Source organism: Ailuropoda melanoleuca, chromosome 2, assembly GCF_002007445.2.
Source record: "Ailuropoda melanoleuca isolate Jingjing chromosome 2, ASM200744v2, whole genome shotgun sequence".
In the NCBI taxonomy this organism is placed as follows: Eukaryota; Metazoa; Chordata; class Mammalia; order Carnivora; family Ursidae; genus Ailuropoda; species Ailuropoda melanoleuca.
In genome coordinates, this window is record NC_048219.1 from 24,522,592 (window position 1) to 24,542,672 (window position 20,081).

The following is a 20,081-nucleotide window of genomic DNA, read 5'->3' on the forward strand; positions in this document are numbered from 1 at the left end:
GAAAACCAGGGACAACTCTGTTTTCTCTTCTTGACCCTTCCCATGCCCAATATAACCAACACCTCCCTTTTAAAGAGGTATGCTGTCTGATAAAATTACATGTCTATATGGATACAGGAAGGCAGTTAACTCTTTCGTGTCACAAATGGTGATGGGAGAAGAATTCCAAGGTGGTGCCCTTGCTGGTAGCTTGCTGTACCAGACCACCATGCCCATGCAGCAATCTGCCAGATGCATGGAGCCTTCAGGTCACTTGTTGGGCGGATTGATAGGACATGTGGAAAATTATAGGTTAGGGGAATGTGAAATATGTTTGGGAAATAGAGACTGAGCAGTCCTTCTTATAGAGAATAGTCCAATAGCTTTGGCATCATGTGGTGTAAATCTAAAATTCTTTAATTTTTTGGTTACTCTTAAAAAAACTTCACAATAAATCCTTTCACTAGCAATGAGCTCAAAAATACAAAAGTGCATGTTTTAAGAAAGTTAAGTACTAACTTTTCATTTCTCATGAAATTTAGTAATGAACATGTAACTTGTATAAGATGTTTGTTGGTATTTATGATCCACCGTAGGGGGTGTACTGATAACATGACCACATAAAATCCAGAGAACATAAATCTGCCGAAGAAATGTCAGCATCGACTTGATTTAACAGTTATTTTAAGAAAAGTTATGCCCAAAGATTATAATTTGCACATATAAAAGCAGGAGCATAGAAGAAAAATGATTAAAATTATTTTAGAAGAACAGTCGACGTACTATAAATGAAAACCCACACTGCAGAGTGATGTGTGGTTTTACTTTAATTTAGAGTACACGACTGTTCTTCTAAAATAATTTTAATCATTTTTAATTCCAAGTCTTCTTGTATATAAAGTGGTAGCCATTACTATTAGCAGAACTAAAATCAGCAGTTTTAAATCAGTGTCATCAGATATTTCGAACAGAAAACAATTTAACTTAATTCCAATGTAATTTAATTATTTTCAGCCAACTCATGGAATCAAAATAAGGTTTTTCTAAATTCATTCTGTTGAAGGTAAAATACTGTCTTAGTGGTAATGTCATTGCTAATTCAGTAAAATAAAAAGTTCAATATTAAAGATAAATTCCTTAGTTTTTGCTACAATAATATGAATACAAATTTTGGTAAAAGCAATATACTTGTTAAATTAACAAACCTACAGAGTAGGAATTTATTTTGAATTGTTTTGAGGTATCCATATAAATCATAATTGAATCCAAACAAGCTTCTATTTTCTACCTTCAAAATAGGAACTACAGTTCTCAAAATTTACACAAAGTAAGTGAACAACACAATCTTCGTGAAGCTAACTGTAAACCACACAAACACAAAATTTTGTTTTTCTTAGGGAGGCAGACCATGTTTATTTTCTTTACTGTCTGCCCTCAGTAGGATTTTAGAGATTTTGAGCCTTTAATAAACTGCTTTGTTAATCAACATTGATTTTGCTTTTGCTGTTGTTGTTAATGAGACCCTTAAATTTTGTTAATGAGGCCACTAAATGGGAATAAAATTTTGGTTGCATTTTGTTCAAAATCAACTGGAAATTTTTAATCAAATATTCGACAAATGAAGCACCAAAGTATTTCAGCTTTTAAAGCTTTTATCAAATTGCAATTACTGAAAACAAAGCTTGCAAACAAGAAGATGACATTTATCTCTACAAAAGCATGGGAGGAACTGCATAAATTAAATGATGAAAGCACAATTGGAGAACAAGATTGAATTTTGAAATTCAGTGATTATACTTTGGGATAACTTACTTTAGGAGGAGAATTTTGTGATAAAGCTCCAACTGAATATTTATCCAATATATTGTGCCAAGGTAGGATAAAATTGAGAAGGCCTACAATTTTGCAGCATCTGCATTCAGTGAAAATTTAAGAGTCAAAAAGCATCTTATTTGACAAAAGTTGTTTTATAAAAAAAAATTAATCCAAGAAAGTTAAACAAGAGAGTAACTCTGAAAATATTTTGACTGAAATGTTTACATATTTCAATACTAAAAATTTTACAACTGAGAATGTTCTTTATTTAGGAGAATTTGCTCTAAGTTTACCAGGTACCTCAGCACCTATAGAGATAATGCCTTTTATTTAAGGATATTATGATCTACAAAGAAGAATTACTTGAATGTGTCAACAATTTCGAACTTATTAACCATAAAATACAACTCTGAAGAAGACTCAAGGCAAAGTCATCAAAAATAAAATAATAAAGCCTTATCATAAAAAAGATATTCTTCATAAAAATAACAATGACATAGTATTAGATACACATGTAGCTAAGAAACTGGTTGAAGCATGTGAATGTGTGCTGAAAGTAACTAAATTGATTTAAAGAAAATAAATAGAAGTTTTTCAAAAATTCTGCTTTAATGTATACGGATATAGATTTATTTTACTTTAGTTTATCTTTTTTTATAATAATTTTTTATTATGTTATGTTAGTAACCATACAGTACATCCCTAGTTTTTGATGTAAAGTTCCATGATTCATTACTTGCGTATCCTTTTTTTAAAAGATTTTGTTTATTTATTTGTTTGACAGAGAGAGAGAGAGCACAAGCAGGGGGAGCAGCAGGCAGAGGGAGAGGGAGAAGCAGGCTCACTGAGGAGAAGGGAGCCTGACACGAGGCTCGATCCCAGGACCTTGGGATCATGACCTGAGCTGAAGGCAGTTGGTTAACCAACTGAGCCACCCAGCGCCCCTACTTTTTTTTTTAAAGATTTATTTATTTATTAGACAGAGAGAGACAGCAGGGTGAGTGGGAGAGGAAGAAGCAGGCTCCCAGTGGAGAAGCCTGATGTGGGGCTCGATCCCGGAACACCGAGGTCACGCGCTGAGCCGAAGGCAGACGCCCAACGACTGCGCCACCCAGGCGCCCCCCAGCGCCCCTACTTTATCCCTTCCTTAAAACAGATTTTGATTTAAAAAAACAATTATTTTGTAAATCCAGTGTAATAAAACAATTGGTGGTCAATACATGAATATTTCAAAAAATATACAAAACTTTATTTTTAGTTTCCCTGTTCACTCTCAGTTGGGATGATAAATTTATGTGGTCCTATCCATCTGCCAACCTGTTCTTGAATGTCTTACAGTTACCTAAAATTCAACCTGATTAAAATGGATCTCCTGACTTCCTCCACACCTGGCCTTCTGAAAGTACTCCCAACTCAGTAAATAGCTCCACCATCTCCATCCATTCAACTGGACAAGACAGAAACCTCAGAAGCCACCTTGATGTTTTCCTCATTTTCACTTTGTCCTTCCTTTTTTCATTCAATAAATTCTGCCTAAGAGCTTCCCATGTTGCACTCCTCTAGATGGTGAGGAAGCAGAAGTGAAAAAAAAAAGCAATTCCATACTTTCATGGAACTTAAATTCTAGTAAGAAAGAGAGATAAACAAATTAATACATAATATAGTGTAAGGTAATGATAGCTGTAATGAATACAAATAAAGCAAGGTAAGGTCATAGATGGTGATGGAGGGGGCTATTTTAGTTAGGGTAGTAAGAGAGGTAACCATTTAGTAGAAACTGAATGATATAAGGCAATAATCCATATCTGTCTCTACCTCTCTCTCTCTCTCTCTCTATCATCTATCATCTATCATCGAAAACAGAGGTCCCGAGGTAAAAGCAAACACAAAGGGCCAAGGGCAGGAATAAGCGTGGTATGTCTCTACAGCAGCAGGAAGTTCAGCGGGATTGAACAGGAACAAGTGAGAAGGTGGTTAGTACAAGATGAATTAGATAGGGAGGGAAGGGTCCAGATTACCAAGCCCTGCAGGCCTTGGTAAGAGTTTTGTATGAGAAGTCACTGTGAGGTAGAGATACTGAGAGTGATAAAATGATTTGATTTACATTTTGAAAGGGTCTCCTAAGTACAGAAGTAGTCGTGGTGGGCAGGAGGGGGGTGAAAGCCAGGAGACCAGTTTGGTAGCTACTGCAGTGGTCCAGGAAGAAACAAGGATGGGTTGGGTTAGGGTGGAAGCTGTGGAGATGGTAGGAAGTTGCAGGATTTGGAATCTGTTTTGAAGGTAAAGACTTTAGGATGTGAGGATAAATTGAATATGAGATGTGAAAGTAAGAGAAAAGTCAAAAGTGTTATTAAAGGTTTTGGCCTGATATCATTTTCTGAAATTGTTACATCCCTCATCTCATTAAGGTCCTTAAATTCTATCTTTAGAAGATATCTCCAAACTGCCTACTTGTCTCTATTTCCATGTTTCTGCTAGTTTGCTGAAAAACTCTTCTGCCCTGCCCAGCTTTCTTTTTCTCACTCTTCTTCTCTCCAATCCCCTCCCCACATAGTTTTTTCACAGTTTAATTGGCTCATGCCATTTCCTGGATTAAAACTCTTACACAATTTCCAATTACTACTAGAATGGAAATCCAAACTCTTTAACATGACTTTTTACTTCCTCAGATGAACGAAGTTCATAGTCTATGTCAGGAACTTTAAATATTTTCCCCTCTACCTATCCTGTTCTTCACACTAACTCCCTCCCTTGACTAGCTGACATCTATCCTTCATTTTTGTTTTAGGTCAGATATTATCTTCCCTATCACCCCTAAATTGGTCTCTCCTTTTAGTCTCCCTTGGAGCAACTAGATCCTCTTCCTCAAAGCACTATTTCAATTTACAATTATATATGTGTTTGCACTTGTTTACTTACAGTTTACATTTCCAACTAGGTTGTAGTTTCAATGAGGGTAGGGACAACATCTGTTTTTTGCTCACTTTTGAATAACCTAGCATCTGACAGAGTACCTGAAACACGGTAGATTTGTAGTAGATATTCATTAACTGAATGGAGTAAATATGTATGGGTGAGGGGATAATGACAAAGAGGGAAGGTAAGAAGGCTGATTGTTAGTGGTCTGTGTGGACAAGGAGTTCTAAACCCACAGTTAGCTAGTGGGTTCCCAGCAGAGTTAGGTAGGGGTGGGTATTGCTGTGGAGGGGCTTCTAAGCTGCTCCATGAGCTAAGATTTTACAGGACTTCATATAGTGTTTCTCTCAGATAAAAGATAAAGGCAATAAACATCTAGACACAGGCTTTCTCTCTGTTTCTCTCCCACATAATGTAGTACCCTGATTTGTTTCTGGATTCCTCATGTTTCTCCTCCTACAACAATCAGATCAGAGCTTTTAAGCCAGAACATCTATTGTCACCCAGCTCTATCCTGTGAGGAGTCACTGTGAGGTCTTCCAGACTGTGAAAGTAGAACTCAGCCTGGTCTATCAATAAGGGTCTCTCATCAAAATGGCCTCCCAGCAGAGAGTGGTTACAGGCTGTCCCCCTTTTCTCACTGAGTGGGGTACTGCAGGCTAGCCATGATCAAGGTGGGGCATAGGGGGCTTTGCAGTAGACAAAGAAATATAGAGAAGCAGGACCATCTGGAGTATTTCTGATTCATGACCCAACCCCAAGTCCTAGCCCAGGGAGTACCTGTTCACTAAAATGAACTAAGACCCTAACAGAAAGACTGAGGAATAGATCTTGAGAGTAGATTCAAGTGGCCTGGAATTCAAGGAAGCCAGGGAATGGCCTAAATTCTAGGCTGCCAAATCCAAAGAACTTAGTCAAAAAGTGAAGTGAAAAATTATCAACACACAAAAAACAAATAATCCAGTCAATAAATGGGCAGAAGACATGAACAGACACTTCTCCAAAGAAGACATACAAATGGCTAATAGACGCATGAATAAATGCTCCACATCACTAGCCATCAGGGAAATGCAAACCAAAACCACAATGAGATACTACCTTACACCAGTTAGAATGGCAAAAATCAACAAGACAGGAAACAAGTGTTGGCAAGGATGTGGAGAAAGGGGAACCTCTTACACTGTTGGTGGGAATGCAAGCTGGTACAGCCACTCTGGAAAACAGTATGGAGTTTCCTCAAGACATTAAAAATAGAGCTACCCTATGATCCAGCAATTGCACTACTAGGTATTTACCCCAAAGATACAGATGCAATGAAAAGAAGGGGCACATGCACCCCAACGTTCATAGCAGCAATGTCCACGAAATCCAAACCTTGGAAGGAGCCGAGATAACCTTCAACAGATGAATGGATAAAGAAGATGTGGTTCAGGGTGATGGGTATTAAGGAGGGCACGTGTTATGATGAGCACTTGGTGTTATACATAACTAATGAATCATTGAACACTATATCAAAAACTAATGATGTACTTACTATACAGTGGCTAACTGAACACAATTAAAAGAAAGAAGATGTAGTTTATATATACAATGGAATATTACTCAGCCATCAGAAAGGATGAATACATAACATTTGCATGAACATGGAGGGAACTGGAGGGGATTATGCTAAGTGAAATAAGTCAAGCAGAGAAAGACAATCATCATATGGTTTCATTCGGTTGTGGAACATAAGGAATAGTGGGAGGACCATAGGGGAACGGAGCGAAAACTGAATGGGAAGAAATCAGAGAGGGAGAGAAACCATGAGAGAGTGTGGACTCCAGGAACCAAACTGAGGGTTACAGAAGGGAGGGGGGTGGGGTGATGGGGTAAGCAGGTAATGGGTATTAAGGAGGGCACATGTGGTGATGAGCACTGGGTGTTATATGCAATTAATGAATCGTTGAACACTACATCAAGAACAAATGATATACTATATTTTGGCTAATTGAACATAATAAAAAAAAATAAAAGAAAAAAAGAAAAATTATCTGGTCCCAAAACTAGGTTCCAAGTGCAGGGGGATAGGGCATGAGATACAATGATGTTGGAGCCAAGACTGAGTCAGCAGTGAAGGACGTAGACTGCCAAGGAAAAACTGAGGAGGGGAAGAGGCATGGATAGCAAGTGACTTCCAGCTTTCCAGGGCAAAAAGTACAGTCAGAGTCTCAAGTGGATGAAGATGTGATCAAAATCAGTGAAAAGGAGGAGAGCACGATTACTTCACAGAGATGATGTACATACAAGGTTTCAAGCCAGGTCACACCAAAGTTATTCTTTCATACTATGACAAAGGGAATGAGTATGATCTACCCTACCAGGAATGAAAGGCTGGCATGGATACATGGGGAACAGAATGGAAATCTTGAGGAGATATCCCTTAGGATGTCAGTCTCCAGTAGATGAGGGAGCCGGACCAGGCCACTGCTTCACGTGATAACTGGTAATGACTTGATGACCTGTAGATGCATAAGGCGTGGCAGGCTGAGGAGTATGGGATTTGAGCTGAGGAGGCAAAGCACTGACTGAAAAACAAAGACTGAGATATGACACAGCCTTGGGAAGTTCTGATACAGAGGAAGGCAGTCATCTATAAGCATGCCAGAAGAATTAATGAGGTCGTGTGACAGCTGCCAAGACCCCAGAAGGATGGATGCAGCAACATGTCAGGGTCAGCACAAGTCCTACGTCAGGAATGGAGACTGACACAGGAGTCAGAGGGAAAGGCAAAGATCCATCATCCTGGCTAGAAGGCCATATTAGGTCAGGACTTAGTCATGATTCCAAGAAAAAATCCTGGGAATTGAAGAACTTTCAACTTCTTGCCAGTGCCTCTTATGACTATCTGCAGAATAGGACCAAACCCCCTACATGGCTGGGACTAAGTCTACAGGTGAGCTAAGTTGTCAAACCACAGGAGACTACTAACAAGTGTCCAACTATGTCCAGCCTGCTATGTCTATAGTTACTTATCTTTGGTCTCACTTCTGGAAATTATTCTCTCCTCCACCACTAGTTATGCCCCTGTGATCCCTGTACTACCCTATGATAACATGCATCGTACTTCATTATAGTTTAACATCATTCTTCCTTATCCCATTAGAGTGAAGCCATGTCTCTATTCATCATGAAGTCCTAATGGCTAACCCAAGTTTAGTACATGTAATTACTAAATAAAGAGATTTCTTGAATGAATGAGTGAGCAAGTAAGTGAATTAGTGAATGGGAGAGTGCATAAGTCAGGGAGTAGCAAAAGATGAGGTCAAAAAGGCAGATAAGGGACCAGATCATATGGTGCTTTGTAAGCCATATTGTGGAGTAAAGATTGATCCTAAAAGAAGTGAAGAGCCACTAAGACTTTTTTTACTTGGGTCCTTTCTCTTTTCTTTTTGGTAAGTCTGGCTAGGGGTTTATCAATCTTTTTTTTTCTTTATTAATATAGTACTAATATTTTTATTTTTTATTTTTTTATTATGTTACATTAGTCACCATACAGTACTTCATTAGTTTTTGATGGAGTGTTCCATGATTCATTGTTTGCATATAACACCCAGTGAAAACCTTATTAATTCTTTCAAAGAACCAGCTCCTAGTTTCGTTGATCTGTTTAACTGTTCTTTTGGTTTCTGTTTCATTGATTTCTGTTCTAATCTTTATTATTTCTTTTTTTTAAAGATTTTATTTATTTGACAGAGAGACAGCCAGCGAGAGAGGGAACACAAGCAGGGGGAGTGGGAGAGGAAGAAAGTAGGCTCTCAGCAGAGGAGCCTGATGTGGGGCTCGGTCCCAGAATGCTGGGATCACACCCTGAGCTGAAGGCAGACGCTTAACGACTGAGCCACCCAGGCGCCCCTATTATTTCTTTTCTCCTGCTGAATTTAGGCTTTATTTGCTGTTCTTTCTCCAGCTCCTTTAGGTGTAAGGTTAGGTTGTATATTTGAGACTTTTCTTGTTTATTGAGAGAGGTTTTTATTGCTATATACTTCCCTCTTAGGACTGCCTTTGCTGCAAGAGTTGTGTTTTCATTTTCATTTGTTTCCATGAATTTTTTAAATTCTTCTTTAATTTCCTGGTTGACACATTCACTTTTAGTAGGATGCTCTTTAACCTCCATGTATTTGTGTTTCTTCCAAATTTTCTCTTGTGATTGAATTCAAGTTTTAAAACACTGTGGTCTGAAAATGCAGGGAATAATCCCAATCTTTTGGTACTGGTTGAGACCTGATTTGTGACCCAGTATGTGATCTATTCTGGAGAATGTTCCATGTGCACTCGAGAAGAATATGTATTCTGCTGCTTTAGGATAAAATGTCTGAATATATCTGAGAAGTCCATCTGGTCCAGTGTATCATTCAAAGCCCTTGTTCCATTGTTGACCTTCTGCTTAGGTGATCTGTCCATTGCAGTGAGTGGGGTGTTAAAGTCCCCTACTATTACTGTATTATTATCAAGGTGTTTCTTTAATTTTGATATTAATTGGTTCATATAATTGGCTGCTGGGGGGTATAAATATTTACAATTGTTAGATCTTCTTGTTGAATAGACCTTTTTATTTTAAATATGTTCTCAGTTACCCTCTATACTCAAAGCCCATTGGCTCTTAAGTGGGTGCTAGTTATGTTCCATTAGATTACACCCTCACCAAGTAACTGGTTAAAATATTGACTCATAGGAATCAGCTCTGACATTTTGGTCTTCATCACATGAAAGACAGTGTCTAAGTCAATTTCTCAATATCCATCATCTGCCTGGGAACAGTACAGATTCCTTTCTATACCACTGTCCTTCAAAGTTACAAAAATTATGTGAAAGAGCTTTCATACTTCAGTATACTTATTAATCTTAGAAGCTCTGAATTCATGTATTCCATAACCTCCTACCTTTCAGGATTATTATGTTATTTAAAATTATAATATGGACTCAATAAAGAGCTTCTGGTAATTGAAGTGAGTAAATGAACTTTGTAAGTCCTCTTCCTGAAATTTAAGAACCAGAAGCATAGGGGGCGAAGAACTTTTTATTTTCTTTCAATAAGAAATACATAATAGTTCTTTGAAAGACTTTCTTTGTAATCTATATGGGAGGTCTATAAACTCTTTATGCTGATACAACTATACACTTTTACAGAAAGATAGAACTTCAAGGATTATCTAGTCCAGTGTCTTTGAAACATTTTTTTGGTTTCTTCTAAAGTGCTTTTTTAAAAGAAAGCTAGGAGAGAAGCACAATATATGAAAACCAAGCAAATATGTAAAAACCAAGCAAATATATAAAAAACAAGCATTCAGATGGCAAGAAATAAGGCAAAGGGGAGGTTAGGTTTGATCGGGTTCAATCTTTTCATTTTACAATTGAAGCCTGGGCCAAAGCCATACTGGAGGTTAGAGACACAGGTGAGAACTACTCTTCCAGTTAGATTTGTGTTGCTCACTCACCAAACAATTGTTCATCAGGCACAGTTCTTGATGCTGAGGATAAATTAGTATATAAAACAAAGCTCCCATTTTTATGGGAGAGAACAAATAGACAAATACTGTGTGTGTGTGTGTGTGTGTGTGTGTGTGTGTGTGTGTGTGTGTATGACCAGTGCTATGAAGAAGAAAAGGTAGCATAAGCGAATAGAAAGTAATGTTGGACGGTGATAAGTTTGCTATATTGGGTTGTCAAGGAAGGCCTTTCCAGTGAGATAACATCTAAATAAAGTGAAGGAGTCACTCCAGTGAATTTCTGGGGGGAAAACATTGCAGGCAGAAAGAACAGCAAGTACCAGTAATATCTCCCTGCTGGTCATGCTCCTCTAGGAAAGAATACCTACCAGGTGCCAGGAATTGCATTAGCCCTTTTACATGCATGAAGCTTGAAGCATTAGTGAGAACATAGACTTTAGAGGTAAACAGATCTGGTTTTTGAATCCAGGTTTTGCCAGGCAATTAACAACCTTTTTTACCTTTAATTTTCTTTTCTTTTTTTTTTTTTAAGATTTTATTTATTTATTTATTTGACACAGAGAGACAGCCAGTGAGAGAGGGAATGCAAGCAGGGGGAGTGGGAGAGGAAGAAGCAGGCTCCCAGCAGAGGAGCCTGATGCGGGGCTCAATCCCAGAATGCTGGGATCACGCCCTGAGCCGAAGGCAGACGCTTAATGACTTAGCCACCCAGGTGCCCCTACCTTCAATTTTCTGATTTTCAAAATGGGAATGATATTTTTCTTGAAAATCTGTTCAAAGGATCTAATAAGAACTTATGTGTAAAGCTCCAGTCCACAGTTGGGAGCTATCAGAATTATTTACTCAACTTTCTTTGAATGAGGCATTCTTGTCATAATTGGCATTAGTAAAATTTGGTTGCTTGGCATCTATTCCCTTGTCCTAACAACAAATTATTTCCTATACTTAGATGACTCCTTCATCATTGTGTATAGTTTGTTAGAGTCACAAGGAAAGGCGTTCCTGTCCCATAACCAAAGCACATAACCCTATCTGTGCTAATCAGATATGACCTCCATAGAATCTGTATTTTGAATAGGAAAAAAAATAATAAAAGGCTTGGTGTTCCTTCATGGCCTGAGCAGACTTTCCCACTCCAAAGTAGGAGTGGCTTCTGTGGCTTCCTCTCCTTTATGCTAAAGCTCCTCCCTTCTTGCTCACTCTAAGTCCATGTCTCTTTACAACTCCCATTGATTCTGTAAGTCCCCAATATCTTGCAAATGCATTTCCTTTTGTCTGAGTTAAACAGAACAGGTTTCTATTCTTAGTAATTAAAGAAATTGTATCTTATACATTTATACATAACCAATTTAACTTGAGACAATGAAAACAGCACCAACATAAGCCACATTTGCCTTCTAGATAATTAGAATTATGTTGTTGAACAATAGTGTTGATAAGGAAATTTTGAATTACATATATGGTCTTTGCCAACTCATTTGCCTCTCTGAAAAGCAATTTCTTCAACTAAAAAACAAGAAGATTAAATTAAAAACCAAACAAAACAAGACGAAACTAACTGATCCTCTAAGGGTCTTTACAGAATTGACATTCTAGGATTCCAAAGACTATGAGGTTATGATTCCAAGAATTTCATTATAATGTTATTAGTTTTATAAGATGTCTTCAAAGCTTTAAAAAAAGACCAGTAAAACAACAACAACAACAACAACAACATTTCAGATCATTAGTAGGCTCAAATCACACTATATAAACAGCTGCCTATCTTAACTTTACATAGGGGTAGCTCAGACATTCAACTGCTTCTTGGGTTGAATAAGAAGTATTAAGGAGGGCACATATTGGATGGTGCACTGGGTGTTACACGCAAATAATGAATCATGGAACACTACATCAAAAACTAAGGATATACTGTATGGTGACTAACATAACATAATAAAAACTTATTATAAAAAAATAAGAATGTGGTAGGGGAGATATGGTGTGTCCACTGAAAGATTTCATTTAAGACCACACAGCTAGTCAGTAGCAGTTAGTCAGGGCTTCAACTCCAGAAATGGTGGACTTTCATAGAAGAGATAGGTAGGGTGTTCAGGGAAGGATTCTTCAAGAGGGTGGCTTCAGGCTGAATCTTGACAGTGGGATAAAAAGGGGTATCATTCAAATGGGAGGAAAGATTTCTTAGACAGAGGGAGTATATATGAAAAGGACCAGAGATAAGAAAGCACAATATGTGTTCAAAGGAACTGGGCCATGTAGCTGAAACATAGGTTTTATGTGGGAATCATTGGTGAGGAATCTGAAGAGAAGCCTGAACCCAACTGTAGGGAATGGGATGGAATCTGAATATCAGACTGAGGAATATCATCAATTAAATGTATCATACATATACTCTTTCTCCAAGTAATCTTTCCTGCTTTATATCTTCATCCTCTACCTTGTCTATCATGGCACCAAAGGAGGGACAAGATCCATATAATGTGAGCATAGTTCACAGACTTTGGAGAAGTGTTAGCTAAAATAGAACAAATCGGTAGATTACTTTTCCAGGCAAGACTACCGAACAGCAGCAGCCAGCTTCCTATTGAAAGCTTTCACAACCAGCCTAATCCTTTCTGAGAGAGTTCTAGGAGTGCCTTGAGCTAGGTCTGGAATTTGGGGAGGGCATGAGAAAGTGGTGGTAAGTGTGGAAAGAGGAGGGCTGTGACAGGCGTGTGGTTAGAAAGGCCAGGCCTTTCTCCCTGAGCTGGTCTTCTGTCCTGAAGCATAACACTGAGAAAGTGTTCTGCAAGCTGACAAGTTATTGTAGAAAGGAAAAAAAAGAAGAGAAAAAATAAATTCTGTGAACTGAAGACAAAGGTGATGAGATCAAGAGGCAAATGCAAGGAGAAAGGTCTTAAAGGAAGATTTATTAGAGAGCATGGCTTGCATCAGTCCCAGAGGCAGAAATGATTTGGAAAATAAATTCAGCAATGTTGCCTGTCCTTTTGGGCTGAGACCTCACAGAATGTGATATTTCTCAAAAATGAGTCTCAGTCCACCCCAGGGCTTCCAGCTTGCCCAAGATGGATTCCCAGCATTGTGAATACATATTTATAGGAATGAGGGTGAAAGGAATGGCAACTTTGCTCTTTCTGGCTTAGTTTTGGTCAGAAATTACATCTCTATTTACTTGAAAATCAGTCAGAATGTAGCTATACCAGTGTCCATGTCACTGGAAGCAGCAAAGCCTCAGCTTATCAAAAGTGTTTCTGAATGCTGAACAGCCCACAGAGCAGACCGCAGAAAAGAGAACTGCAGCCCTGTCTATGAGGTTAGTATGCCCTACACGGCTACCTCAAATTTCAAAATTTAGTTAATTCTCAATTTCCTGACTCAGTCAAAGCAGATCTGTATAGATAATGCGAAACTAAGCATACATTCAGTACCTTCTCCACGTAAGCATTTTTCTAAGTACTGGAGATTTAAAGATAAATAAGACACAGTCCTGTCCCCTTACACAGAGAAATTCAGTCTTACAAGAGATACAGGCATCCTGACCATGATAAGAAGTGTTCTGAGAGCTGCGATAGAGGTGTGAGCACATGTAATCGGAGCACAGAGAAATTATGTGTGATGTGGTAGATGGATGGTTAAGAACTCACCGAGAGATAAAGGGATAATAAAGGAATTTCTAAGCAAAGAGAAAAGCACGGGAAGATGGAGCTAGATTTTGCATACCGTTTAAGGCAACAGATATTTAAGTATATCAGATTTTTTTACACGCCTGCTTAAAAACTTCTAGTGCCTTTCCACTGCACAAAAAAGTGGGGAACTAAACTCATCATCATGATGTGACTTCCACCTACTTCATCTTGTACTGTTGTTGTTCTTTCCTCCTCTGCTCTAGCCCTGCAGGCCTTCTTTCCATTCTATAAATACATCAAGTTTAGCCCTTTCCCAGGGCCTTTTCATCTGCTCTTCCTCTCTCTTAAATGCTCTTCCCTCAATTCCTTCTTATCTTTCACATCTCATCCTAGATGCCATCCCCACAAGGAGTTTTTCCCCAACCACTTAATTAAATTAAACTTATTGCAGTCATTCTCTCCCCCTGTTTTATTTTCCTCATAGCACTTGTCACCATCTGAAATGTTGTGTCGTGCCACTAAAGTATAAACTCCTTGATGACACACACTATGTGTCTGTATCCATATCTTCAGTGTCTAGAAGTTCCTGGCACAATAACTGAACTGAATTGATGAACTCAGTGACAAGAACCCTGCATCACTATGCAGGGTCCCTGCCTTCATTGGGTGCCCTGTATACTGATGAAAGGTTCTCATCACCAATTAATGGACATTTTCTGTGTTCTGGGTCCATGCTAAGCCAATAACCTTATTTAACACTCACACCAATCTTGGGATATGAGAACTATCTGTCTCCTTTTAGTGATGAAATATTTGAGAGATACAGAGGAATTTATTAATATGTCAGTGTCATATTGTTCCTACAGAAAAACTAGAATTTGAATCCAGTCTATCCGACTCCCAAATCCACAATTTAACAATTCAGTGAAGAGGAGTGATTAGACTGCAATCTCTCTCAAGCTACCTCAGAACCTTGGCATTTGAGGGATCTTCTACAAATGTATAATTGTATAAGAGCATATCATTCTGGGGGCGCCTGGGGGGCACAGCAGTTAAGCGTCTGCCTTCGGCTCAGGGCGTGAATCCTGGCATTGTGGGATCGAGCCCCACATCAGGCTCCTCTGCTATGAGCCTGCTTCTTCCGCTCCCACTTCCCCTGCTTGTGTTCCCTCTCTCGCTGGCTGTCTCTATCTCTGTCGAATAAATAATAAAATCTTAAAAAAAAAAAGAGCATATCATTCTGGAAGGGATGTCTTTGAGGGCAAATTGTGGAGAGCGGACAAGTCAAACCTAGTCATAGAGCCCAAATCTTGCCCTCAGATAGCCAGAAATTCTCTCTATACTTAAACTCCATAAGTACTCATCTTAGATAAAAAAAAAATTGGGACAATATATCTACTTTTACATTAAAAATCTAGAAAAATTGAAAAGAAAAACCTATTCGCTTTAGAAAACACTTGGATAGAAAGGGACCAAGTCAGTTAATTTCCTGGACCTTTGATCTCATGATGGCCAAAAATGGCCGTGTGTGTGTGTGTGTGTGTGTGTGCATGTGTGTGTAGACATTGGCCCAAAATAAATTTGAAGTGAATTATAGAGATGTATATAATAGAAATATATATAATAAACAAAAGAGGAAATGAAGACAAGATATCATAGGCAGGAAAATGAAACAAAGCTTGAAGTAATGATATCACAAACAGATGCATACCATAAAGTCCTATGCACTCATTAAAAGTAGGCTTTAAATTTGAGCTTCCTAGTAGCTAAAGGAGAAAAGGAACTATAACCAGTGATATGATTCTTAGAGTTCATAAAATTTTTAAAAAATCCAGTTGCTTGGGGAAAAAATAAGCCAGTCACTCACAATTTTTCCTGGTTATGAAACCTGACAATTTTTTTCCATGCCTTCATATGGCATGCATCTGTTTTCTTGCCATATTTAGAGTAAATTCATCAAGAAAGTTCATAAGATTATTTTACAGGGTCTTTAAATGCAGGCCAAGGGCAATATATCAAAAGGGAATTCTACAAAGGCCAACTCTATGAAGCACAAAGATAATGCTGTCCAGTTATGCAGCTCTCAGATTATCTAGCATGGTCTAAGAACAGGGGAACTCATGAACTGTGTTATCTTCAAGCAGGCTTCGATTAATGCTATTTCTCACAATGAGATTTTTATTCAGAATAAGATAGCAAATAATTTGAGGCTTCACTTTTTGTCAAATTCCTGGAATAGAAATAGTACATTCTGGTAGTTAAAAGCAGAATCTTACATTCTTACAGTCAACTAAGTGGAGGAAAGATCTGATAACCTCTTTTGCAAATGAAGAAATCAACAAAACTGTGTACTTACCTGTGTAGATGGTCAAAAAGGAACATATGGATAGGGTGAACATTATGCATGGAAAAATATACCAGATCTAATTTAATACACTATTGGCATAAAACTGAATTTTCAGCTTTCAATTTTAAATAAGATGATATATTTTCTCGTTTAATTAGAATCAAATTTTCATTGCAATTGTTGGCCTCTGAACTGAGCTGGCCAAGGGCTTCCTTACAGTTCAAAGAGACAAAATCTTGGGGATAACTATACATTCACAAGGGAGTGCATTTGACCTAAGTTCAAAAATGCCACTTTGAGAAAAGGGAGTCTGGAAAAGTTCCCTGTTCAGTGATTGTGTTTTAATAAATAAAAAGACAGCTGCGATGAAGAGAAAGCAGCATATGGGATAAAAACCCTACAAGTAAATTGTCTGCAGAACGTTGCAGTAATCCCTGTGGCATGTGCTTCCTAGAGAATGATGGGACGTTTGTCAACACACGGAGAGCAAGCGATAGGAAAAGATTCCCATATATAATTCATCTCTCTATCAAGTTAAATACACAAATACCTCAGTTGTGAGTTGGCACAGACTAAATATTTAAAAGCCTCCCACAGTACTCCAGGTCCTCATTGTTGCCATTCCAGACAACAGCAGGAAACAAGCACTTCCCTCATTCAGAGTCACTGACAGGCACCTCTTTTCTCTTGGTCAATAAGGACCATTATTTTACGCTGACTATTAGTACTCTCCTTGGCCAGAAACAATTATGGAGAGACTTCAAGCTACAGGGAATACACTCAATTACACTCAAAGGTGTGCCTGATTTTTAAATTAGTTAGGTGTAGGATTCCACTGTTCCCTATTCCTTAAAGAGATTTTTTTTTTTGCCAAAACATCTACATCACTTCAATGAACGTGTGTGTGTGTGTGTGTGCGTGTGTGCACGCCCATGTGTCTCCCTCTCTTAAACAGAAAGTGCTTGAGAATAGTAGTTGTTATTAGTAGTTATTTGTTTTTGCACCCAGCACTTCTGAAGTAAGGGATGCTTAAAAATTGACTACAAATGAATGACTACAAAGAAATTCCCCCTCCATAAAAATACTTGATTTTTGAATGCTTCACACCATCTCTATCACCTCACTAATCCTTGTGCTCTATGCTCCTGAACAGATCTGATCTAAATCAAAGGTACATCAAGAATACTCCACATAATATATACTGTGTAAGATTTTTACATGTAATTTCTCAGTTGAAATCGGATTCTATTTACAAAACTACTTCACATGAACATTTTTTAAAAAGATTTTATTTACTTATTTGACAGAGAGAGAGACAGCCAGCGAGAGAAGGAACCCAAGCAGGGGGAGTGGGAGAGGAAGAAGCAGGCTCCCAGTGGAGCAGCCCGATGCGGGACTTGATCCCAGGACTCTGGGATCACGCCCTGAGCCGAAGGCAGACGCTTAACAACTGAGCCACCCAGGCGCCCCCGCATGAACAGTTTTTGAATCATAGTTACTATATAAACCCAGATACATCTTTAGACTACTGTGTTCAGTCCTCCAAGTAGATCTGAAAAACAAGAATAAAAATTAGGCAAGCACATGGATGCTAGCGTCTTACTAACTCATTATTTAAAAATCACTCATGGGGCGCCTGGGTGGCGCAACGGTTAAGCGTCTGCCTTCGGCTCAGGGCGTGATCCTGGCATTCTGGATCAAGCCCCACATCAGGCTCCACTGCTGGGAGCCTGCTTCGTCCTCTCCCACTCCCCCTGCTTGTGTTCCCTTTCTCACTGGCTGTCTCTATTTCTGTTGAATAAGTAAATAAAATCTTAAAAAAAATCACTCATTCTTCGAAGGGCGTCTGGATGGTTGGGCATCTGGCTCTTGATTTTGGCTCAGGTCATGATCTCAGGATTCTGGAATTCAACTGGAGAAGGACTCTGTGCTCAGCAGGGAGTGTGCTTGAGATTCTCTCTCTCTCTCTCTCCCTCTTCCCCTGCCCCTCCCCCTGCTCTCTCCCTCCCTCTCTCTCAAAAAAATAAATCTTTAAAAAAAAAATAAAAGTCACTCATTCTTTGAGTAGCCACTGTTTTCCCAGGTCAATTTCTTTCTTTAAAAGGGAGACTTTAAAACATTAAATACAATAAAGATATAATCTATGTAAAAAAATATTAACTAAAAATAATGTCAGTTGTTCTTTGTATCATATGAAATACTGTCAAGAGCTGACGGAATAATCATTTTGCTTCCAAATTCATTCCTTCCCAAAGATGATCAAGAGGAGGAAGAAGGGGGTGGGGAATAATGAGTTCCTAATATTAATAATAATATGATCATTTTAATATTAATAATCAACATTTATTAAGGGCTTACTATATAACAGGGACTGTTATATTCCATTCATTATTTTTAACATGTCCCTTTTAAGAATGATAAAATAGGTTTGAAAAGATAAGTAATTTCCTCAAGGTCACGTAGCTGCTGAGCAGTGGAGCTAGAATCAGAATTGTGCTGTGTGTAACTCCAAGCCTGAACAGATAACCTAGACCCAAATGGTCTTGTCTCACCACAGCCTCACAGAATAGTAGGGTAGAGAAATAGGGCCTGTGAGCTCCCTGAAGGCCAGAATCCATTCTGTCCCCATTCTATACTCTGATCCAATCCTGGGGCTTTAAAATCCAGTTAGATACTGCAACTCTTGAATTTATACCTCATGTTCTACCTTTCCCCTGAGCTTCAGACATGTATTAATTGCCTACTAGACATCTTTGCTTGGATACCTAGTGGACATCCTAAACCTAACATGTCTGAAATAGAATTCTTGATTTTCTGTCTTCAATTGCACTAACCAGTCATTGAGGCCAAAAAGCTAGTAGTCATGGCTTTTGTCTTTCTCTAGCACCTCACATTAAATCCACAAGCACATTCTTTTGATATACCTCCTGAAACCAATCACTTTTCAGCACTCCATCTCTAGGACCCAAGCACTACCAGCTCTCCCTGGACCACTGCAGATGCCTCCATACTAGAATTTCTTAAAGCACCATTTTCTTTCCGCTGGACCAACAGCCTCCCTAGCCTGAGGTCCTTGTCATCTTTCTCCTGGATGACCAAGCAACCTCTTTGATGACTTCCTGCCTTCACTCTTGATCTTTCCCCTTCCCTGGCCCTTCAGTCTACTCTACCTGGTAGCCAAGTGATATTTTAAACACAAATTAGATTCTCATCACTTCCCTTGTTGAAAGCCATTGAAAATTTAAGGCAAAGCCTTACCATAGCCTACAAAGTTCTACATCTGATCAACTCCTGGCTACTTTTCAGATCTCATTCTTACTACTTGCTCAGTTCTGCTCAGTTACACTGGCCCTCTGACTTGTTCTCATCTCTGGGCCTTACTCCATGCTGTTCCTTTTGCCTGAAATATATTTCTCTAGAGCTTCATATGGCTCACTCTCTTATTTCATTCAGATTTTTGCTCAAATGCCCCACATAACCTAAAATATTCCTCCTCTATAACTCTCTATTTCTTCTTCCTCACTTACTATTCTTTATGTCACTTATCAATACCTGATAGTATACTATATATTTGTTTTGTCACGTGTCTTGCCCCACTATAATGAACGTTTCGTCAGGGAAAAGACTTCATTTCGTTCATGTTGTCTCCCCATGATTTAGGATAGGGTCTAGCACACAGTAAGTGATCAATAAATATCTACTGACTAGATGCTGTTTCTCTAGGGTCCAATGAAGGCCTGGCATAATTGGCAAAAAAAAAATATTTGCGAAATGGAAATGGGCATGAATACCAAAGAGTAGTTTTGTAGATCATTCCCCCTACCCCCAGTTTTATTGAGAAATAATTGACAAATAAAATTGCAATATATTTAAAGTATACAATGTGATGATTTGCGTAAAGTATACAGG

At 38.5% G+C, this 20,081-nt stretch overlaps 1 protein-coding gene across 1 annotated transcript in view; it reads right to left on the bottom strand.

Annotated features, from left to right (window-relative positions):
• The window catches only part of AGBL4 (ATP/GTP binding protein like 4), a 1,364,734-nt gene that overhangs the window by 503,111 nt on the left and 841,542 nt on the right, over window positions 1-20,081 (bottom strand). The window lies entirely within an intron of this gene.